We start from the raw sequence: 10,126 nt of genomic DNA, 5'->3' as shown, positions 1-10,126 counted from the left end.
TGTATTCACTGCTTGTGAAAACAGTTTTTTCCTCACCAGCAACAGACTTACAATGCCCAATTTCTGCACCCCCTTTTGGTCAGTAAGTATCGTTTTCCCAAAGTACAAGACTAGATGAAAATCCAACTGCAGCCAGCTTGCAGGCCATTTTCTTTTAACAACCTCTGCATGATGCAGAGCTCCTGTGTATTTCGTTGTTTTCATCTTGTATTTCCCCCAGAGTCGCAAATAAAGACTTTCCACAGATGGTTTTCTTTCTCTTTTCCTATCGACTTGCGCCACACATACCCGTTGCATCTGTCTGACTCAATTTGCTTTAAAGTTAACCTTGATTGGTTCTGGCAGGGTCCGAATGAGCCAATCATGAGCTAATCTGTTGGATCTGACAATTGGCTGGCCTTCAAGTCTTCCAGTCTTTATACACCGAATAGTGCAGACAACTGTCGAATAGTGCACAAGCCAGTAGTTATTGTCTGTCCAAACAATGTAAAAGTGCGAACACTGTGGAATGAATGGCATTATCACTGTGAAAGGGCACCAAGCTCAGCAGGAGTGTGAATCACCTGAACGTCACTCAATCCCTGCTCCTTTTTCTTAGATCAAACACATCAGATCAGGTCATTTTTGTCATTTTCATGTGCTCGTTCCATTCACATCCTCTACCACCAGACACTGATTGATTTAATCACATGTAACATGAGCAAAACAAGACACTATGTGCATTGAAAGGAAGAGTTTCATTTTGGATCTCTTACTTATGTGTCATTCACTGTGCAAGGATGACTGTAGAAGCTAAGGCTCTACCAAATCCAAGATTCAGTAACAGATTCTTTGTGTATATTTCTACCAGGTTTGCCTGTAAGAGATTCTCATCAGCAACCCTCCAAAACCTTTTCTTCAATTAGGTTAGCTTTGTTTTAGAACAGGAGAATTCAAGTAAACTTATATTAACTAGTAAATAAAATCAAGCTTGTGTGAGCAGTCCAACTGATCCTGTACCTGGTTCCACAATGCTTCTTTTCAATTAAACTCAGATAACCTGCCCTTCGCCTGAAGCAGAAGTTCTCTGAAGAATACAGAGACATGTGGAATGCATGCTGTGCTCTTTGCTTTTCTGTGTTGTATTTGGTAATTCAGTTTGAACTGAGTACAGTAAAAAAGATGCTGCAGCTGTATGTGGAAAACATAAGCCATTTTGGAACCAAGTGACACGCAACGCAGGCAGATGAAGCATGTGGAAACACGTCACTTCATGTACAGCCACGCTCAGTGCTAAACACATGTGAATCGCATCTGCCCATCACATAGGCATAATCCATGAGGCAATATTGGCAACAAACTTACAGTGTCTTGTCTTAAAATATATGACAGGATTAGGCTAAAGGACAAACCAACTCACCACTAATCATCCAGTGAAAGCCGCTCTTAAAATTTGCCACGTGCGCTCCTAGCTGCTCCTCCTACACAGCATGTGACACCTAACTGAGCGGTAATTACACACAACGGGCAATTTGAGCGACAAATCTTAATGGATGTGATGAATATATGAATTTCATCTAAGGACCTGCCTTTTCTTGTATGGTTATGCTGTACTGTGGCCTTGGCTTTTCATGTGAAATGAGGCCCACCCAGAGGGTGTGTATTCATTCACAGTGCTATTGGGTGATCATTCAGCAAATCACGTCTACCCTCAGACACACACAAACACTGTCTGGATGCTCGGATGAGGGCTAGGCTGAGAGTAGCACAAATGACAATGAAAGGACACAGAAGTGGGACATGATTGTGAAAGCGCTCTGGGAAAAAGGATGGCAGACAATTTTTTGTTCCATCCAGGAATCATGAGGGGGAAAAAACTCATCAGACTTCAGTTTCAAAGGATGGGGCCATAATGACCATTTCTGATTCACGGAAGCAAGATTCACAGAATCTTTCACAAACCATACTCTTCAAATGAGACCTATCCCTCAAAAATGCATGAGGCTCAAAGCATGATAGGAAATTATTAATAAAGCATGGGGTCTGACCTTGCTTGAGTCAAGATTTGAATCAAATTTGAAAGTAAGGTTTTGGATGTTTTAAACAGTTCAGGATTTTCCTCAGTGTTGGCACATTAACTTCGCATGCTGGAACTTTGGAGGTCTGGTCAGCTACGGGCTGGGCTGCTGTGCAGTAGGTCTGTTACCCTGAAATTCCCATCAAGCAGTGGGATGAAGGGTGAGCAGGGCAAGATTCAATATGTCAGAGACGGACTGAGAGGGTGAAGAGGGGGAAAGCACTCATTTTACAGTCCTCAGGTGGACATGAGCTCTTTAAATCCCAGGCTAAATTACTGGAAGGTGTGAGTCCAATTTGGTTCCAAACAAGCTCCATATTATGTAAATGAACTATTTTTCCTCAGTTCACCTTCCTTTCCCTCTGACTAAAGGAGCTGCAGAACTATGACACTTTATAAGTCTGTTTGGCTACGTGCCCTACTATGAGCAGTTCTAAGGAAACCTGAATTAGGACAGACTGTTTTCTTTCAAAGATTTAACCCAGAGCCTGTGCTTTTGAATTGGTGATCTTTATTGCTGGATTGCATTTCAAGCACTGTAAGAGAATCCAATCAAGATGGGTGCTCAGCCAACAAACAGTGACTGACACCACCATATACCAGCCAATACCAGATAATACCTGTGAAATTATCATCCATTCTAATCTCAGCCATCACTAATGCCCCTTCTATGTCTTAGCCAACTTAATATTTCATCACCATTCAATCTTCTATCTAAATGCATTCTAATGATCTGTGTGTGTGTGTGTGTGTGTGTGTGTGTGTGTATAATTCAATGCTGTTAAGGATTCCTTATTGCTTTTTTTCTGGGTCAGACATTTTTTTTTAATTGCTCATCTTCTGCTAATCAAATAAGGGTTACCATTATTTATTTTGTTTTTGTGATGTTTAATAATATGACTGCTGATGGTTTTTATCTTGAATCTAAAAAACATCTACATAAGGGAATGTGCTGATTCCAGCAGTGAGTAAATATATACACCTCCAACAAACATAATGTATTAGTATGTGTGCGTGTGACTTCCAGATTCATACTCATCACCCTACTGGTGTCTTACTGTGTGGGAACTGGTCATAGCGATGTCCAGGTGTCTCCGTAGCACTCTGATATGCTGATAGTACCAGTAATTGTGACACATTGCTTACACATATCTGCAACTGTGAGCTATCATTCACGAGTAGAACAGCTGAAAATCATCATGATATTATGTCTGTATCTATGGTGATCACAATGTATGTAAACACACATTTACAATGTGAGAAAGAGGGATGAACTTGTTAAATTATGCCGGTCACCCACACACTTGTGTCTGAATAGAGAGCCCCTCTCCAGACTGATAGAAGGCCCCTGACAGCTAAATAATGAGATGGTGGGACAGGGCTACAAGTCTCTTGTTCTGTGGTACGTGGCCAGAGAGACAAACACGAGGAGAGGAGTGTACCGCAGACGGGCACCCTGAGCGAAGCTCAAAGCGGAGCGTGAGAGCGCGGGATGCACACACGCACACACACACACACATGCCACGCTTTTAAGTGACTGACGCGCTCGCATTGGCCAGTCCATCTTTGAAGATCTGATGAAAGGCTGAGAGAACAAAAGTTGTGGAGGAGTGGAGGGAGGACTGGTGGGGAGAGAGGGGCGGGGTAAATGCAAGGGCCGTATCTTGGAGACCAGGCAGCCGACAGATAAGAGGGATGGCGAGAGGTGAGCGGAATGCGTTATCTGGCTGAATGGCTGGAGCGTGCGACAGGCGAGAATGGGGGAGGCAGAGGGGCCAGCTCAAAGCTCCGATAGAGATGTGGACGAGTTGGGGAGACAGAGCGGGGCGTGAGCCAAGCACAAAGTGGACGGGGACCGCAGGGTAGCGACAGACCAAAACCTGACAGAGTTGTAGCACGACTGAATGTTCACTCAACCTATTCATCTCACCTTCTAGTGCTGATGCGATCACATCTACTTTCTGGGGGAAGACAGCTCTGAGAACCGCCCCTGCATGGTTCTTAACAAAGGCAACATCAGTTACTACATAATTCTGAGGGAAAGCAGGCCTTTGTTTTTCCACAGGACAAAATATATATCTGGAGACTTAGGTTTCCCAGATTACAAGAAGACATGCTGATGCATAAACTCCACAACAAGAAATATTTCATTTTCTTGGAAGGGCGAGTGCTGCACTTTTCCTTGTGTCATTTAGTTTAAAACAGCACCACACCTGTGTAAATCACTCTGGGTAAGAGCATCTGATAAATTCCAATAATAATATAATGTAGTACCTTAGAGGTTTTAGCACAATTCACCCAATACCAGGTTGCTTCCAATCAATGAAATAAAAATTATGTATCTTTTTTATCTACATTGTCAGGTCATATTCTATCAAGAGAGATCATTAGGCATGAGGACCCCATGGCCTCCCACCTTTGATGTTTTGACGTTTTACTGATAAGGCGATGCAACAAGTCTTCTGTCTAATATTTTTCCTCCACCTGATATAATGTTGCACTGAGCAAACTGCATGATTGTCAACATTGCCAATTGCACCTCTTTTTACAGTTAAAGTAAAATAAATGTTTGTGGTTTGGGGGGGGCAGGGCCTACCTGTGCAACCAAGGGCATCAGCAGGACAGACTCCATCAGCCGAAGGACCCGAGGGCTGGGGGCTGATGGGACTTGTAGGTTTGAGGAAGTGCAGACAAATGGGGCTGACCAACATGGGAGGTGACTGTGGGGGAGTTTCCAGTGGTTGCTTGTTAATCTTTTATATTTGAATTGTATTGGGTTGTAAAGAGGAAAAATACCCATGAGACATTTTAGATGTGGTAGGGTGATACTAATATGCCAGTATCTTTTGGGTTATGGCTCTTGTTTTGTGTTAACTGATTTATTTTGTTCTGTTTAGTTTAGTCCAAGATGGCTGATTGCCTTTATAGGAGTAACATTCAGTCAGTAGGGGACAGGCTGGCGAAGAGAGTAGTGGGATTGAGAATCGCAGTGTAATTGATGTGTTCTCTTTTTGCCTGCTTAGGTAATTATTGTTTGCATTTTGTTTGTGTTTTTCTTTTTTCTTCACTGTTAGTTTATTATTTTTTGTTACTCTCACCGGTCACGGCTTGGGTAAAATAAACCACCATCACCTCATCAAATCTTTTGACCACATCAGTTGTTTTTTATCGCCTCTCAGTCATTCCATGACAGGGGAAATGCTGAGCATCTCCAGCACACGGTCAAGAACCCGCTAACCCAATGCTAACCTGATGAATTTACTTACAGAAAATGGATACCATTCTAGCAGTTGAAGTTGTTCTCCCATGACCTTGACTCTGCTAAACTAACCAGAGAAAAGGGCCTATTTGAATACTCCACCAAAATGGTGAATGCAGAAATGAAACTCAAATGCTGTTATCTGAAACCTTGTACCTTTATGCTTTATTCCTTATAACGAGGGCAAAAGTAAGTGCACTGTGAGTATTTGGGGAGGACAGAAATGCATGTAAGTTTTGTTTCAAATTTCTGCCAGTCAGAAAATTTTCCACAGAATCATGTTCTGTCACAAGCAGTAGAGAGAGAGCCATGGAGGAGGAAAGACACCATGACAACAAGAGATACATTCTTAAAATGTCTCAAACTGGCAACAGAAATGCCAGCTTTAAAGTCCTTAAAGTAATAATCATTATTACTATAATAGTAACCCCCCCCCCCCCCCCCCCAACTAAAAAGACTGCACAGTAGCCCATTCAAAGTTTCCCACTTAAAGTTACTTAAGATTTTAAAAAAGTTTACTGTGTTTGAGTTAAAGACAGAAGAAAAATAATGACCACAAAGAGGTCACGTCTTCATTAGCATGCCCCTCAAAGTTATCCTGTCTCACAAAGTAAAAGTTTTGTTTTTGCATAAAACTGTTTACCTCCCTCACCAAGGTCAGAAGGGCCTCATATTTAACAACATCGCCGTCGTTTGTTTTTGTGTATTAATGAGTCTGTCCCCTCAGAGGGAATTGAAATCTTCCATGAAACCCAGCCCATGGCCGGGAGGGGTGTAAATGAGCTAAAGACTGATGGTGCACATGGGGGGTGGGCTGAGGGCTTAGCCTGCTGCATTCTCATTATAGATATGTTTGTTCACAAAATGTTTTATGGTGTCGCAATGCTGTTCAGACATAGTTCATTTCTACTGCTAACATAGCAATCTTGCATACACAACTCTAACTAACTATGCTTGGTTAGCTACTTAGCTAATGAGTGTCATGGTAAGCTATTTAGCCTGCTAGCTGTGTTCAGTAAAAGTTATAGCAATGCAGACTAGCTTACAGCATTACTGGCATATTTACAGTATTACTTCCAAGTTTCTTGAAGAAAAAAACTCAGCAAGGTGCAACAGCAAAGTCCATATTAGCTACTGACAAACTGTGATCACTTTGTGTACCATTTCTAAAAAAATACTCTCTCAAGAGGTGCATTTCAATATAGGCATATACATAGAGCCCCTCAGCAGTAAGCAATGACAACATGCAGCACATCTGTGGTATCTAGAGAGCTTAACTCTGCAGGCAGCAACCTGAAAGGGCTGACCTTTGAACCCTGCCAGTTGCTCACCTCGGTCTTAACTGCGTCTCCAGTACCCTTCCTGCTAGAAGCATTTATTTCATCTCTGTCACTCTGGAGTGATGCACCTCAGGCTACCAGCTGTGGATGGGCTTCCATAGGAAGTAGGAGAGAGGTGGCAGAGAGGTCACTTCCACAGTAAGGACTTCCTCAAGGACTGCGGCCTGCACCTCTGCCAGTCACAAACGCTCTGACCTCCACAAGTAGTTTCCTTTGGCAAACATGATGTTAATCTAATACCCTCATCTCATCCTGCAGCAGTTTTCTTTGCTTGTTTGTTTGCTCTGGTGATGCCTGCAAAACCAGATGGAGGTCTCACCCACACACATACTGAAAGCGATGAAAAACGGTGACTAGGGATGGGTACCACATGTCAGGACATTAGTGGTACCAAACAAATCTCCATGGTACAGATTACCATTAAAACACTGAAAAATTCAGTTCCAAGGTTCAGTTCCAGCGTGGGCAGGTGACATTGAAAGGGGGGTGGGGAAAGCAAAAAAACCCAGACTTTAAATAATGCACTACAATTTGTGTTCTTGGCATTGACTCATGTTCTGAATTTAAAAAAGTATCCTAGAAGCCAATGTGGTTCTTCATGGCAAATTGCAAGTGACTTACAAACAAGCTAAGAAATCATGCGGTGTTGACAGTGTAAAAATTCTTAACACCATCATTGAAATCAACTTTGAAAGACACCTCATTTTGGTTTCTGGGTGCAAATATTTTCATAGAAGAGGACCGAGCTTTTGCAGAGGAGGACAATTACATGAGGACACTGACCAAAGAGATGACAACATGCATCTCTCACTGTGCACACAAGGAAGTCCAATACTATAGACGCTGGGCTCTTACCTGCTGGTGATAGAGGAGAGAGATCTTTCCACTTTTAGCTGACATGTCTACACTGTACCTTTGTGTTCAGGCATCATCCACACCAGCAGAACATTTTTTTCAACTGCTGGGGACACAGTCAGCCCAGAAAGCCTGATCAGAGCCTGATAAGCCTAGCCTGTCTTCTGCCATAAAGGACAGACATGCTTATTTTTCTGAACGAAAACATCTGCATCTGTTGCCGCGTTTCTCCTTTTCTCAAGGGAATGGAGGGTTGTTTAATGTTTCTGTGTTAAGACATGCAAGTGAATGTCAAACCACTTATGTAAGGCTCATTTATAAATAAATATAATCATGTTTATTATGTGAAATTGTAATTATTCCATATGCACTGGAAGAAGCACTGATTTGGTACTGAAACCAGAATTGAACCATACCCATACCAAATAGAGTTAGTATTAGTTTGCACCCCACTCCTGCGATATTAGGGCTGACCATGAAAGCCATTTGGGCTTAAGATACTGGTCAATCATCAAAAGGCACCACTGGTAACAGTAATATGAACTTCAGATAGCAACACAATACCTGAATAAGGTGCTGTTTTTTCCCCAGGGGTACCACTAGCTGCCTGACTCTTCATACATGAGGTAGTAAGACATTTTTCAAAAGCCTCAATGTACACATTGAATAAACTCACCACTTTTGAAGAAATGTTTCAGGATAAGGATTAACTTGGGAAAGGTGTAATAATGTGTATTCTGTATTCCAGGGTAGTCTGGGAGTACTTCCCCAATTCATCTGCAGACCAAATTAAAAGGAAACCTGATTGCAAATCGATCACTGGTGGTAAATTCCCCTCGGCTTTTCAGCCTTCACAGGGCATAATGAGGTAAAAAGACACATTTTTAAACTGGCAACTGCTCTTAGACAGTCTCTTGTGTGCCAACCGACCAATTTATCACCCCCATCCACCCCGTACCAAGAGGGGACACCCCCAGCAGCAGGACGACTCTTAAAGAGAGGGGGGCTCTCTTTGACACACTGCTCTCTACAAATTCCAAACTGCAACAGTCGTGACTTTATTTCAGTGGAAGAATTAGTAGCTGTGGCTTGCTGTGTTTGTGGGAGGATCAGAATATGTTCACACAGCCTGTAGCCCTGCCAGACCCACAGCCAGGAGCCCCCAATCAATGCCGGCTCCCCACAGCCAATCCAGGATCATCTTATCCAACCTATTCCCATCCCACACCTTTAAACATAAATAAATCAGTAATTAAGAGAGACCATTCAAAGTTACACTTGGGTTGTGAGCAAGCCTCCGACTGCTGAGGTGGCTGTCTCAGTACAGCTAATCATTACATTACACTATATTATTGTCATTTATCAGATGCTGTTATTCAAACAGACTTACAATTGTATGCATTTAAATAACTTGATATTTACCGAGGCAACTGTGGGCTGAGTACCTTGCCCAATCAGGTGGCATCACTGACTGTAACAGTACAGTGGCTGTGGTTGGTGGTTTGCTGCTAAAACTGAGATTTGGTTGTTTGCTGGACTGAGGTTCGTGCATGATGGGACTTACACCCTGAGCCGTTCTCCCAGCTAATCCCTTTTACACTCCTCACATCTTCCTCGGTCCCGCACTCCTCTAATCTCCTCTCCACATCTCCCTTCATTCCATTCACTGCTCCCTTTACCTGCTGTTAGCTCATCAGCACCCTCCAGAGGTTGAACCTTATGAGTGAGAGACTGAGGGAAGAGCATGACATGAATGGGGTCTAACACCAGCGGGCAGATTCATAAGGGTCTGACAGATTCACTGCAGAATAAATGACCTGAATTTGATAGACATCTGAACTGTGCTTCTGTAAAAGGAGACGCGAGGAAGCCTTCACCTTGCAGTTAAACATTGAGGTGCAATTCCGGGCTTAACATTGGCTTTTGTCAAATTCCAACTTATTCAATGTCTGATGAATGCATCACTCTCATCTGAATCCTGGCCCCCCTTCAGTGAGCAATGTGTCACGGAGCCTTTTATAGTTTTCACAGGGAAACGCCAGCCAGGAATCAAAGCAGCTCATTACTGCATGTCCGCGGGCTGGCTTACAAGCTTAGAGTACCGCCATGCCACCTGGCCCCTGTGAGTCAGCAAAATAGCCTGTTCCAGCCGTGAACCGCTCTGAGAGGGCAAACACTAGGTCACATCAGCCTGCAGCAACAGGCCGCCTTACACACGGCCACATTCCTGTGCAAACCCATGTAGGTCAGGCCTCGATGGCAGGGACAAGACTCCACCTTCTCCCAAGCCCTTTAGATAACATGAGATCTGAAGAATGGGGTTGCAGCATAGAGTAGGGATGTTGGAGCACAACACAAAATCCAGGGGCTGTGGGTTGGCTATCTTTCCTGTGCACTACATAAGGGCCACACAGTCAAGCAATGCACTTGACCTGAATCATTACAGTAATAGAAATCCACCCATGTAATTAAGAAAAGATGTAAATATTTTAGCAGCTCACAGGACCCCAGGGAATGCCTTCTGCAAAGCAAATAAATATTGAAAATCATGCAAACTTGCTGTGTTACTCCCTCATGTCCCTGACCCAAGTAGGAGCTTTTCTGCAGTAGGGGAAA

Source organism: Megalops cyprinoides, chromosome 12 (assembly GCF_013368585.1).
Source record: "Megalops cyprinoides isolate fMegCyp1 chromosome 12, fMegCyp1.pri, whole genome shotgun sequence".
In the NCBI taxonomy this organism is placed as follows: Eukaryota; Metazoa; Chordata; class Actinopteri; order Elopiformes; family Megalopidae; genus Megalops; species Megalops cyprinoides.
This window is presented reverse-complemented; position numbering follows the sequence as displayed.